At 41.0% G+C, this 14,690-nt stretch overlaps 1 long non-coding RNA gene across 3 annotated transcripts in view; it reads left to right on the top strand.

Moving 5' to 3' along the window:
• LOC134478341 (uncharacterized) overlaps positions 1–14,690 on the top strand; it is a 98,403-nt gene that overhangs the window by 71,876 nt on the left and 11,837 nt on the right. For all 3 annotated transcript variants that reach the window (XR_010050937.1, XR_010050938.1, XR_010050939.1), the window contains 3 exons: positions 2,111–2,313; positions 4,526–4,705; positions 4,798–4,940. This is a non-coding gene — a long non-coding RNA (uncharacterized LOC134478341). The remainder of the gene's footprint in view (positions 1–2,110; positions 2,314–4,525; positions 4,706–4,797; positions 4,941–14,690) is intronic.

Here is a 14,690-nt window from a genome sequence, read left to right as displayed (position 1 = left end):
ACTTGTGGAATTTGTAGCACAATCATCTTAGCTAGCCTAAGCGTGATTATACATTTTTTTTTTCTTTTTCTGGGGTGATTCTTTAATGTGGGAAGTTTTATAGCTTCCTAGTAATTCATCATGAAATCAAGATTAAGAATCCCCACCGTAATGGAAGACTTCATGACCCAAAAAGACCTGAACCCTGTGAGGAGAATCTTTCTAAGTCTCAGATGGAGGCAGCACCTTTGCTTGGAGAAATCCTTGACACGACACGTCCTTGGATTCAGTGTTCTCTGTATTCCCTTCTATCGCCACCAAATCCGGAAGTGGTCACCTCTGTCAACACAAATAGAAATCAGCATTTTAAAGCTACGTCAGTTGTTCTGCTTATTTGTACATGCCTACAGGAGCCCCGACACTTTAACATTAGTAATATATTAGGCTCCACCTTAAGCCAAACTCCAACACAGGTGAAATGAAAGGGAATTACCAAATTTTGGCCATTAATGCTTAATTATGCATTTCATTAAGTTCTACTTTAAGTGGTTGATTAGTAACAATTAGTCTTCTGTCTGCCCTAATTTATATGCACCTGTCTCCAATTACAGTGGCACTATGTCAGTCTCAAAAAAATACACCTCAAACTCTTTACAATAACTTGGATATTTCTGCCTACCCAAGGATATTTGTCTTGCCATTTAAGAGATAGTTCTTTATTTTATTTCAAATGCATTTTCTGTCACTGATTATCCAGCTTTGTGAAAGGCCACTCTTTAAAATGATGCGTAACGCATTAAAATGATGATGTCACTTCAAATTCTAGATCTAAAAAACACCAATATTCATCCAGAATTTCTTTCTAAAAATCACTGTTGACTTAAAAGATATGAACACAGAAAACCCTTCTAGTAGCTGTTCTTTGCAGATTGCTGACTTCTTTGCTTTATTCCTAGATTTAGAGAAGTACTGGGGGGTTTCCACACCCAGAGAAACTCGCTGTTGGAGTAGGAGAAATAATGCAGTGGTGGCACTTTCCCGAGCAGGTGTGAGGAAGGGGTAAAATCCCGTCTGGGATACAGAGGTCTAAACCAACAGCACTATTTTTCAAACGCAGGCCTCTCAGATTGGTTTCCCCAAACTTGCTTGTGGGAGGCCCTCTTGCTAGTCTCATATTTTCTGATGATCTCTTGCAAAACTCTCCATTTATGCCATATCATGCTCTTGATTTTACCCTTCCAAGACATTCCATTCTAGTTTTGGGTCTCTGCTGTTTATTTTCTTCCCTCTTTTGGAATGGACTTCTCTTGCCTTTGATGGATCCCATGCTTGTTCAAAGGCCAGTTCAAACCCTACCATTTCCAGGAGTTGCAACTCAGGAGAGCAGTCAGTCTTGATTTCCACGTCAGAGGATGTGGGCTTAGATCCTTTCTTTTGTGTTAGGTGACTGTGAGCTGGTTAGGTAGTCTTAATTCATCTGTGATGTGGGGGCAGGAGGCACATTAGCATAAAAGCATTCTGTGTTATTTTTAGGTGACGAGACTCTGTTACAGGTAGTAGAGGTCAGGAGACACTGTTTAGTGGGAGTGCAATTAAATTTAATAAAATGCAGGACTTGGTAAAGTGTTCCCTGTTGGGGACAGGGGACCAAGTACAATGCAAGTTGGTCATTACCACCCACCGAGGTTAGGCATTGCCACCTGTCCCATGGGAGGCCCATCTTGGGTGACTGCACAGTCTTTTCTCTTACTTATTTGAGGTAAACACTGGGAGGGAAGAGGTCCAGACCGGGATTGGGTGCACTGTTGAGCATGGATTACTTGCCGGGGTAATTAAGGTCTAAGTGCTGCAATTACAGAGATTAAAGGCTGCCTGCACCCCCAGCTTAGCATCAGCCCCTTCAGGAGCTGCTGAAGACCATGCTGGTACCGCCTTCTCAGAGGCTTCCAGCAGGACAGGACTGCTGCTTTAAATGCCAACAGCTGAGACAAGGGTGCTCCTGCGGGGAGCCCTGTCAAAGCGCCTGTGACCTTGTGGGTATAAAATCTCTATCTTTATCACTGTTGCTGTTTGGCAATTGTTAATGGTTCTTCCTAGGAATGAAGAAGATTCTTTTTCCTTTTCCTTGTAGTTGGCTGAGCAAAATATTGATTATACTCGCAGTTCCTTAAGGAGATCCTGGCTTTTATTACAAGTGTGCAAATAACAAGTTCACGGGCTACCACCCCCCACTTGAGGCTGCATCCAGACACCTCCAAGGCTTGGCTTTGCATGTGTTTTATCACCTGCCCCGGACACCTGGCCTCTCTGGCTCCCATTAGGAATCGCAGAAGGGTAGGTTGTCCAGAGGAACAGAAGCATAGAATATACGGTGTATAGAATTTCAAGAGCAGGTTTGTTAGATTGACTCACATGATGTGAGCAGCTGCTTGGTCCGCGAAGCTGGGAGTCATTGGACAAGAGAGGCCAAGGCCGCAGCTCCACTCTGAGGCTCATCAGTGACAGAGGCCCAAAACACCCCAGCTTCGACACGATGGGGAGCAGCTCCCACTACGTGCAGTTTCATTCTACTGGGCACAGCCACCGCATCCTGGCAGGTCTCCTCTTGCACAGGCTGCTACCCACTGTCACTGCACTCCGGCGACACCCTCGCAGACACATGCAAGAGTGGGGTCCCCCAAGCCGCCTGGCATCCCTCTGTCCCACAGCGGGCAAACAAATCAGCCACCACAGGCGCCGTGAGCAAGGCTGCTGGCTGTCAGCTTTGCCTCTTCCTCAGTGTGGTCTCGGCCCTGTGACGTAACCTCTGCAGCTCTGTTTTTCTCCCTGTAGCTCCGCATAGATCGCCTGAGAATTAAATGATATAATGCATGAACACTGCTTAGAAAAATGCCTCGCAGATAACGATAAATATTGTGTTGTTCCTTTTAGGAACTGTTAGGTCCGTATGGCACCTGGCTTTGAATCTCTGGGAAGCAGGTTTTAGTAGAATTGGAAACTTTGGCTTAGGGAGAATAAAATGCAGAAACAAAGTCAGAGCTAGTAGACGGGAGAACAGAATTCAAATGTGAATCTGTCTTAGCAACCTGTTCTCTTAGTCACCGTGCTCTGTTGCCCAGGAACTATTTGCAAATATTTCTTGACTGCATCCTATATGTCGATTGTGTATACTGTTCTATGTAGGACACGCTTCCCAACTGAAATGCAACAAGCGCCCCTCATCCCTGCCTGTCACTGAATTCTGAGTGTAAAGTTGTCATGTGCCAGTTCCTTTGTGCTGGACCTAAGTATTGATGCCCAAGAGGTTTCTTTACAATAATGTCACAGCCCTGCTCACAGGTTTCTATCTCTGTGTTTCCTGGAGATTAGAGCCAACAGAATAGGGAAGAAAATAGATTCTTTCTTCAGGTGCCTTTGGTGGGCGACTGATCTCCTGTTACTGTTTCTCTTCGGTTGCTCCTCTGCTTGGTTTACAATAGCAAACAGACAAAAGGGGCGGCAGAGTGTGAGCTCAGAGACGACGGTTAAGATTTACTGGGGTGGTCAGTGTAGTCTCCCTAGCTGTAAGCATTTCTGGATGTTGAACACTAGCACCACTGAATGTAGGAATAATGACCTGGTGCAGAAGCTCTTCATGCGAAGGCAGAAGTACCAGGTTTCAGTGAGCTCTGGAGTTCTCAGGGGACCTGGACCGCTGCTGCAGGATGGAGCTATTTTCATACATGACCATGCAGACCTGGGGCAGGATCCAATTTAGAAGAGAAGCAGATGGTTACTCAAATACGGAGCTTTTACTCTCCTGACTGTAAAGTGCATCTTTGTAATATATGGGTGGTTTCCTAGACAGCGTTCCAGAGTTAACCTGTTAACAGATCCCCCAAAGAGTTAAATGCTAGTGAATCCATTTTATCTAAAGATGTATTCTAAGCATTGAAATGAGAAGAAATGTAGAGAAGTCATTTTGTAGACATTATGATAAGTGTTTTGGAGTAGAAAAAACATTTGGACTTTGAGTGTAGGGTAACTATTTTAGGTATTTCTTTTTGGGTTTTAATCTGTGGCTACGCACTTAAGGAAGAAAGGAACTTTAGAGTTAAGCTTTGAAATTAAACATTAGAAGCCTTTTTTCCTCTTAATCCAAATTGTAACAAAATTTTACATTAAGCAGAATTTTTAAATGGTTGGAAAATGGGACTTTGGATTAAAAGAAAAAAGGAAGAAAAAGAGAAGAGTATTTTGGATAGATTATGGAGACACTTGTACTTTGGTTCAGTAATACTATTTTGGTCTAATGAGAATCAAAGGTGATTCTTGATACAGGTAATTTGGGGGTTAATCTGTCAGGAAATTGGTTTGAAAGTATATTGTATGCTTTAAAGCTGCTCAATGAATAAAAGTCTCATTTTGTGGTAAGGTTTTATGTTATGTGATATGTGATGCAGACTCTGACCTCAACTGTAACTATGATGGTAATGAATGGAAATAATACGTCCTTCAGTGAGTGAGTCTTTATTACAATCTTAGCATTTCTTACACTGTCTTCTAGGTGTTCGCGATACAGTAGTGAAGGAAGAGTTAAGTGTTCGCCCGCAAGGCTGTTTACAACCTGGAGGGCAGCGGTGGAGAATGAAAAGCAATCTCGGGCCTCTCGGAGGCTGCTCAGTGTTATGGGGAGAATAAAGAGGCATCAAGAGCGGGGTCGCAGGATTGCTCCAGGAAGATGAAGGTGAGCGGGAAGGCAGAGAGTCTGGTTGAGGTCAGCATGTTCGTCACGTATTTTATTTGATTTTTCTTGTTGGAAATACCTTTATTTCTCAGATGCTGAAACTAAGACCCAAGGAAATGCAGTGAGCTGCCCCCAGTCTCAGGGAGAGCACCTGTGCAGCTGAGAATCAAACCCGGGTCTTGTGGACCTCGCTCTTCTGTGCAGTTCTTGCTTTCTGTCTTCACCTGAGTGTCTAGTGAGTAGGATATTTTGGCACTTTTCAATATAAAAATATATTTACATACACTGTTATTTAATATTTCTAGTAAGACTAAGAAAATAGTACCATCAGATTAATTTTAAAAAGAGAATTTAGACTTAGGAGATAAAATTTCCTAAAATTAGTATGTAAGTCGTTGCCCTCCTTCGAGGGTCAGCGTGGGGCCTTGTGACTTCAGGGAAACAGCCTCTGAAGTCAAAGCCAGTGTTTGAGCCCCAGGCCCACCACCTAGTAGTTACCTGACTTTGGGAATTTAAGCACTCTAACTTCAGCTTTCTCCCCTGTAATGAAGGTAATAGTAATGCTTAACTCATTGTTAGTTCAAGTGAATCCGTACATCTAAAGCACTTAGCTCTGTTCCTGACACATAGTCAGTGCTGCGCAGAAGTCTGATGTTAATGTAATCTTTGAGAGATTAAAGTAACTGTAATTAGAAGTTGTGCATTTCCATGTAATTAAGAGCTAAATGATACAGTCTTCACAACTATGGTAGTGCAAGGGCAGAGGATGTGGATGGCCTTCGCATGAGCGTGGCTTCTAGCATCCAGGAAGATGGCCAGAGTTGCTGGAGGAAATCACTTCCCCCAGCTTTCCCCTTCGAGATTTCTGGTTTGCTTATCACTTGCTCCAAATCTTTAAAAACAAAGTCAATTATTCAAATTGACAAACACAAATTATGTATGTTTTGGGAACACAACATGATGTTTTGAAATTTGTATAACACTGTTGAAAAGCTAAGTTGAAATAACATATGACTTAGCCCATATACTCAGCTCAGTTTTGAGTGGAATTGTTTAAACGCTGTGTGGTCTTAGCAATTTTCAAGTACATAATGCATTGTTACAGTGTACAACAGATCTTTTGAACTATTTTCTCTTCTCCAACTGAAATTTTTGTATCCTTTGACCAGCATCTCCTAAATATTTACCCCCTACAACTTAATGACTGCTCTTGTGGCTTACTTCTATAAAGTAAGGTTTTACAAATCCCACGTATACATAAGGTCATTTGGCTTATTTCACTTAATATAATGTTATCCAGGTTCACTCACATTGCCATAAATGACAAAATTTCCTTCTTTTTAAAGGCTGAGTAGTATCATTGTGAAGGTATACCACATTTTCTTTATCCATTTATCAACTGATTGACCCTTAAGTTGATTTTCTATCTGGCTTATTGTGAATAATGGGAATTATGATGAATATGGGAGTGCAGAGATCTCACACTAGTTTTATTTTCTTTGCATAGATAGTCAGTAGTGGGGTTGTTGGGTATATGACAATTTTATTTTTAACATTTTGAGGAACCTCTATTGGGTTTCCCTTTATGTGTGTACTAATTTACATTTATGCCATCAGTGTAAAAGGGTTGTCTTTTCTCTGTAAGCATTCCAACATTTTCTATCTTTTACTGCTTGGTAATGGCTGGTCTAACATGGTAAGGTGATATCTCATTGTTATGTTAACCACCATTGTTATGTTAAGCTTTCAAGTCCAGCCCAGGCTTCAGGCCCAATACTGCAGACCATACACCTTGCGTGCCCATCTGCTGACCGAGGCTCAAGAATAGTCTTGAGGGAGGCTGGAGATTTAGCTCAGCAGCATAAGCGCCTGCCTTGTAAGCAGGCGGTTGTGAGTTCGATCCCTGGTACCGATAAAAAAAAAAAAAAAGAATAATCTTGAGGACTCCAGCAGAAAGCCAGCCCATCAACTAAACCAGAGGGTCTGCCCTAAACGTTCTGCTAACTGGCTAAGGATTCTTCCTGCTGAATCAATCTGTAAAGACTGAAAAAAGACTGGTATTTTTAAAAAGGTAGACACCGAAGCATGGCCACAAGGATAATGAACAATCAGGGAAGCATGACACCACCAAAAAAACAAACCAAACCAAACAACCACCCCAGCAAATGCTGGCCCTAAAGAAATAGAGATTTATGAACTTTCTCAACAAGACCTTCAAATAGATCATCTTAAAGAAGCTCAAGGAACTGCAAAAGACAGTAGATAGACAGCTAAATGAAACCATGAGCACAGTATACAAACAAAATTAGAATGTCAACAAAGAGAAGCCAGAAAAGAGAATCAAACAAAAATGCTGAAGCCACAGGAAACAATGACAGAACTAAAAAATGCCATAGAGAGTAGAAACAGCAGGTTTGCTCAAACAGATGAGTCGATTAGCTTAGGGGAGATCAGTTGGAAATCATCTTGCTAGAGAACAAAAAGAAAAATGGATAAAATGGTACAGAAAGATTAAAAGATTTCATCAAGCACCAATTCTCACCCAACACCTGTGGTAGCCACATTTTTTTTTTTTAATTTTAAAGAGGGTAAAATTGAACGCAACACAACAGAACAAAGCAGAACATAAGAAAGCAATGTAAGAGACATAAATTTCAAAGCAAGACAATCAGAGATCTTCACTATCTATCATATTGTCCATTTTCTTCCAAATAGTTGTCCATGTCTTCACATACAGAGAATTTACATGAAACAACGTAGTACAGAACTGATCTGAACAGGATGAGAAAGGCGTTTTAGGCCTTCAAGATCAGACAACAGAGAAGTCAACAATGGCTGTCACTGTCTCTCATTCTCTTGAAAATAGCTGTCCATACCTTCACATATGTTAAAGTTAAACAAAACAAAACAGGCTAAAATCATTCTGATCAAAGAATTAATACTATTGCTGGATTTCACGCCATGACACTACGGGATCAGCACTGGGTACTGTAGTGTCTCTTTTTCCCTCAGAGTGTCTGTTAATTTCATCATGCGTTATATGATCAGTTCTCATAAACTGTTTATGGGTTCTACACATGCATGAGTCTCAACATGTATTTCTATCCTTTCTATATTAGAATGAAAAAAAAGCAAAGTAAGACAAAACAAAACATATTCCTATAAAAACATGAAACAAAAAAGTCATATAAAACCACAGTACAAGGAGTTCTACAGTGGTTACTGTGTTGCCTCTTGTTATCTTCAATAGAATTGTCTATATCATCAGGCATAGTATAATTGTATATAGCAGTACATAACAATATTAATAAAAACAAAACATTGTATACAGTGTAAAACTTCAAAATCAGGTAATAATCAAACCAGAATGGGTATCCTAGTGAATCTTGTCATCTTTAGAGTAGTTGCCTATACTCTCAGATTTGATGCTATCAATCATAACAGATTTGAATAAAATCTGTCGATACAAAACAGCGATCTAACAAACCAGATTCAACTAAGATCAGTCATAGTAAAACAGTGTAAATTATACCAGGCTTCAGATTAATAGGAAATTAAGGATGATTACCATAACTATCACAAAAATAGCGATAGTTCTCTGTGCCATCAAATCTAGTACAACTAGACAAACCGGAACAGAATATAATCCATGTAAATAGAACGGTGTGAGTAATGTGGGTTTTAAATCCTGATACACTATTAGCAATATCCTCTGCCTTCTTCTTTTAGACTGTTCCTCCCCTTTCACTCCCACAGTGTGCACTGCACATTTTGGGCGCCACCAACTCCCTCTGTTTTTAGATTGAGGGGGGCCACCTGCTATTTCCTAATTGGTTCTGAACCTTCTTCCTCCTGGACTTGATCTCAAGTTGTATCCCTTTACCTACAAAAGGCTGTCTTTCTAACCTATTTTCAAGTGCTGGTCGAGTTGCCCCTATTTCTCTCTGGTTCCCTGTCACATAGAGCATTGTTTTCTCATATTTGATTTTCGGTCCATAACCCTCTTTCGGGTTAATTATATTCCCTATACAGAGCATCTTGGTGGACCCCACCTCCTGATCTACTCTGTCTGTGTTTCTTATTGTTAATGTACCAAGAACATCTATATTAGAGATTACAGCCAACCTCCTCTGCCTCATTTCTGCTATGCTCTTTTTCTACCATTAGTCGTCTGCTTTTCTCCTTCATTCCACTTTCTGCTCCATTCATTGAGCCTCTCTGCCACTGAATAGCCACAGTCTTAAATAGTGACTCTGATTTTTTTTATTTTTCAAAAAAATGCTCCTCAGTAAAAGCTTGTTGCCAAGACAGTTGTGAGTCAGGTTAAGTAAGCCCGTGAGAAAGACCTTTCAGAGAAACACTAGATGTGTTTAAAGGTGCCCATTGTCTCTATTCCTCCCCTTCCACGGATTTCCAGGCTGGTAAATTTAAGCGTAATTTTGGTGTCTATTTTTTCAGGCTTCTGTAGCGCTCACGAGGGGAAGAGGGGAACAAGGCAACTTAGAACATGACCCAGCTCTGGGTTCCTACTGAGATTCAGTATTTTTCATCTCTGCGGTCTCTTTTTATATTTCTGCAAAACTTCAGAGATCTAAAAAATCTGTTCTGGTACGTTTTTTCAATGCCTTTGTTGTTTTAATAGAAAAATAGAGCGTTGAGAGTTCTTACTCTGGTATTTCACCTACTCACTGGTACTACTGACTGACGTAACCACAATAATACTGTGGGAGTGGACAGTGGGCTTTGGGTGAATTCGCAGTGCAGCTGAGGGAGCAGGTGCGTGCATCTCAGCTGAGCGGCTCCTTGCGGTGAGCATCTGGGGTGCTGTGGAAGCAGATGCAACACCAAGTGTGGGTAAATCAAAAGCAAAACAGAAATAGATAATAGGAAACAGGGAGGTGGCTCTTCTGTAGAAGAGAAGGGGACCGGGAGAAGGAGAAAGGAGGGAAGAGGACGTGGATAGGACCAAGATGTGCTGTGTGCACGAACCAGCTCCCCAGCAGGAACACAGCCATCATGTCCTGCAAACAGGTGCCAACCAAATAAAAGCTGAAAAGAAAAGCACTTACAAAATCTCCTGGTGGTTTAGGTCAGTGCAAAGGCCTTGGGTTCAATTTCCAATGCATCAAAAGACAAAAGCAAGCAAGCAAACAAACAAACAAACAAACAAACCAAAACCAAAACCAAACAGACAAAACAAAACAAATAAACAAAATAAAAAATAAACAAAATAAAACAAATCAGTGTGTTCTAGAAAGACACTAGAGAAATATTTTGTTAATCTTTTTTCTCGTTGTTAAGTGGCTAAATGGATGTGCTTCAATAAAGAGTCTACTGGACACCCTTAGAAAGAACTAAATTTTTTTTTGTGGATTCATTTATGAAACAAATAATTCCTGACTTTATTGAGCCATTTGAGATCAGCTCTGCATATGCTGATGACTCTTTAGGAAGTCGTTTATCCTGGGTCTGTGTGCTTGAAGTGGGGGAGCATTTGCCACAGGCCCAACATTTAGGTCCTGGCTGACCAGAGGTGTCACACTTTGTGAAAAGTAAGGAATGTGTCTGCCTTCAAGGAGAGTTCTTCCCCGTTCCCTGTGGGGGGTGCCCCTTCCCTATTCTTGTGGCAGTCTGGGCGATTCCTGGGTGACTGATGGGGAGACCTCTGTCTTGGGCTCATTATTCTGTGCTTCCATTGTTATTCTCACGCTGTGAAGGGACCCGCACACTGAACCCTTGTGTAATTACAGCAGTGAGCAGGTCATGGCCAGATGCTTTCTTCCATTGGAAGGAAACTGACTACATCTCAGATTGATCTGAAATATATTTGGAGCACAATGTAAAATGCATTGTTAGACTCTGTCAACTTCTGTCCCTCTCAGCTGGCTATGGATTAGAGATAGACTTCCAACCTTATATTAGACAGAGATTGACCCATGCCAAGTATACAGTTCAGATCCTTAATAACTTTCTTAAATACTGCAACCATCAGTATAAACCAGCTTTAGAGCTTTTTTATTAAATAAGACCCTTTATGCCCACTTAGAGTTCATCTTTTCCACCATCACCCTCAGACAATCTTTTTTTCTTTTCTTTTCTTTTTTTTTTTTAATTCGTACCAGGGATCGAATTCATGACCGTGTGCTTGCAAGGCAGGTGCTTATGCCGATGAGCTAAATCCCCAGCCCCTCAGACAATCTTTGATACAGTTCATGATTTGTAAATTTCCTTACCTTGGAAATCACATATAAGTGGCATCATATGATGCATGTTCTTTTATGTCTCATTTCTTTCATGTTGCATGATGACCTGGAGCTCATGCATGATGTAGCACATGTTGGCCATGTACTACATTTGTTGCTAAGGAATACCTTGGTGTATGAGACTGTAGGAGTGTAGATTGTAGGGGTACACCCTGGTGTATGAGATTGTGGGGGATACAGTCTGCCTATCAGTTCCCTGGCTGATGGACATTTAAGTTGTTTCCAGTTGTTGGCTGTTAACAATAACCTTGCCGTGAAGATTGGTGTGCAAGTCTCTGTGTGGATGCTGGTACTCAACTCGGTTCCGGAACAAGCTCTCCTTCCCCAATACGATGCTGTGGAACTTTGATTGAAAACAAATTCTGGACTCTTAATTTTGCTTCTTCATTTATACGTCTTTCTGCGTGCCAAGATCACACTGTCTGGATGACTGCACATTATGCTAAGTTTTGAAAGTGAAAAGTAAAAGACTTCGGACTTCATCCTCTCTGAAACCCGTTTGGCTCTCCTGTTTTCTGTTCCCATATAGATTTTAGGATCCGGTTGTCTGATTGAAAAGGCTGGTGTAATTTTGATAAAGTTGCATCAAAATCCCATTTAATTTATGGATCAGTGTGGGAAGAACCACACTCTCACCCAGGGTGAGTCTCGCAATACACGATCCTGAAGTCTGCCTCAGCTGGTAAAGTTTTGTAGCTTTCCATGGACAAAGTTATCACTCGGTTTCATATTGACTCCACATCTTTTATTCCATTTGATGCTGTTGTGAGTGGGGTGCTGTTCTTAGATCCACTTTCAGACTGTTTACTGCTCATATTTGGAGCTCAGTAGATCTCATTTATTTTGATGCCTACCAAAGGAATTTATGTGATAACAGGGTCCTGGCTGACCTAAAGTGTTGTTATAAATTCTCAGGGTGACCGTAAACCTCTCACGGAGAAACAGTCCTATCTCACTCCTCAGAAACTCCTAAAAGAGGCTGTGTACAGAACGGGAGCTTATTACATTGTTATTAAATAAACACATGAATTTTGTAACTTTATCTTTCTATTTTAAAACAATCTATCCACGTTTGTTAGTTGCCTGGATGGAATCTCTGTCTACCCAAGGAATGTGAGTCAAGAGTTCAGCATAGAGTCTATCACATCCAAGGTCAAAGGTTTTATCATTGGTGAGAGCCAAAGGTTTATAAATTCACATTATGTATTAGCTTTGGAGTTTTTTGTGACAAATATCTGTTCTAATAAAATAAGTCCTTTTAAATTTGATAGATGGTAACGTTTAAGCAAGAATGTATATGTTCATTTAGAATGTTCTAGATCTCTTCTAAGGCATAGCCTCCGAAGTACTTCAGCACAACTCCATGGCAGAACCTTCAGTGGCTGTCATATTCTTCTCCTCTCTAACATCGACAATGGGGAGGAACTTTTTAAATTTCAAAGCAGTTATTTTTTGGATGACCACAGGGGATGACCTTGTCCATCTGTTTAACTCTGAGGCCAGAAATCTTTTCCTGTCAAAGCGGAGTCTTAATCTCTGAAGTATGCATGAGAATGCTCCTTCTGTGGGCTAGAGAGCGTGCCATGGAGAGGTGGTCACTTGTGGACTGCTAACCTTGTCTGCCAGGACATGTATAAGACACATGTCAGCTTCTAGTTCCCATGTGGTCCTTGTGTCTTGTCACTTGGCCATTTGTCCTAGGATTTAATGAATATTATGAATTTTTGCAGTACAGTAAATCTGAGGTGGGTTTGTGTGCTCTATTTGGTACTTTTGCCATGGTGTCACGAAAATACTTGTGCTGTCACCCAAGTTATCATCAAGTGCGTTTTACTTAAGTCTGAGAGGCAGCAGTCACCTGGCCCGTTTGGGACCCAGCGCATCCCACTCTTGGTGCTTGAGGAGTCAGGGAGTGGCCTGACCAACATAACAGACTAAGGAGTCCACTCATTAGGTCGGCTTTTAAGGTACCAGCCAATGGTACTGGGGCCCATGCCATGACTGTGAAATCGATAAAGTCACCACTTGTCCGTGGGGTCTGTGGGGTCAGAGGGAGGTGGAGCGTGTACTTCAGGTACGCATGGAGAATTCCTACACAGCAGGGCCTGAGCCACCCCTGCAGAGGGTGTCTACATGGTCTGATTGCTCTTCCTGGAGCAGCATCGTCGTTTAGGGTCAGTTATGAGTGTACACTTACACATACGTTTTTGTATTTGGTAGAACTTTTAAGTTTTTGTAATTTAAACGATACAAATGTATCAAAATGCAGCAATGAAAGCCTGATTCCCAAGGACGACCCCTAAGAAGGAGCTGCAGACATTTACTAACTAGAGGCAAAGTTGGGGACCTGTGCATAGTGACATAACTGGCAATGCAGAAATCTGAGCGCGCACACCAAAGAAGCATCAGCCTGTGCCTCGGTGAGTTAGCGGTTTCCTTAAGAAGCTCTTGTGACTCACTGACCAGGGGAGTCTGCAGCCCTGGTTCACGTGGCCCTTGGAAATGACAGCACTTTGTGTGGAACAACACCTCTTCCGGGGCAGTTTTGCATTTTGTGATTCAGCATACTTGCACACCTGTGACACTATCCTGCTTGTTCATGGGCCAGCTCTTGACGAACTCTGTGGTCAGTTAGACAGTGTTGATTTTTAAAATAATACTGTGCCCTCAGAATCTTCAAATTGAAAATTATTTGTTTGATGTCATCCAACTCATAGAAGCTAAAGAGAAGCTTGGGAAGTGCATTCTGGCAGCTTTAACTTCTCTGATATTACAGGAATGCTACTGAAATCCACTGAAAACTCTCAACACTGCTGATTAAACACACTGTTTTCCATCGTAACATGCCTACATATTTTGGCCGAGCAGGGTCTGATGAAAGCAATGTTCTTACTGAGCTAAAATTCACACGGGGTGGAGTTTAGCAGTAAAGCACTTGGTTAGCACGCAAAAACCTCTGGTTCTGATCCTTTATCTAGAGAATTTTTAAAATGTTTACTTTTTATGGTAGATCAAATGAAGCTTAACTGTAATTACATAGAACTCTTACCTAAACAAATCTTAAATTTTTATTTCTTTTTTTGAGAATAAGTTAAAAATGTAGTCAGTGTAATAAATGGACATAATTCCCAAAATGTCGGCATACTTGACACTTTCAGTAAATTGCAGTGGTTGCAAAACCTTGTGACATTTAACTTTTTCCAGTGACAGAACAGAATGAATTAACTTATGATCTTAAGTGGAACATGAGGTTTAAATGGGAAATTCTGTAACTGCATATTGAAATATCGTGAATTATGAGACAAACCTTTGGATGGAGCGTCTGTTTTTGATCAGATAAGTTTATATCCACACCAGGACGGAGTGGGACCGGGGACTATGATTTTACAGATCCAAGTTTGGCAACGCATTCAAAAGAATCCCAAAGAGAGATGACTTGTTTGATGAGATTTCTCTTATGAAAATATTTGTTAAAATGTTTTCAAAAATACTCTTTGAACTAAAAGGGCAGCACCTAGGAAAATATTTGGGCTGAAATATTCACACATTTCAGTACAAAAAATATCACTGACAATATATCCTTTCTGGTAGAAATCACGCTGAGTTTCCTAAGCATCTCAGCGCCAATGGACACATTTCACTGTGCATGCTAATAACTTAAAAATATTTGGAAAGATGTAGACAACTTTATAAAAATAATGATAACACATCAGGTTATACAG

This window comes from Cavia porcellus, unplaced genomic scaffold, assembly GCF_034190915.1.
Source record: "Cavia porcellus strain 051 isolate PalLab524CR breed Dunkin Hartley unplaced genomic scaffold, mCavPor4.1 scaffold_12, whole genome shotgun sequence".
NCBI lineage: Eukaryota > Metazoa > Chordata > Mammalia > Rodentia > Caviidae > Cavia > Cavia porcellus.
Note: the sequence above shows the minus strand (reverse complement) of the source record. Positions and strands in the feature narration are given on the sequence as shown.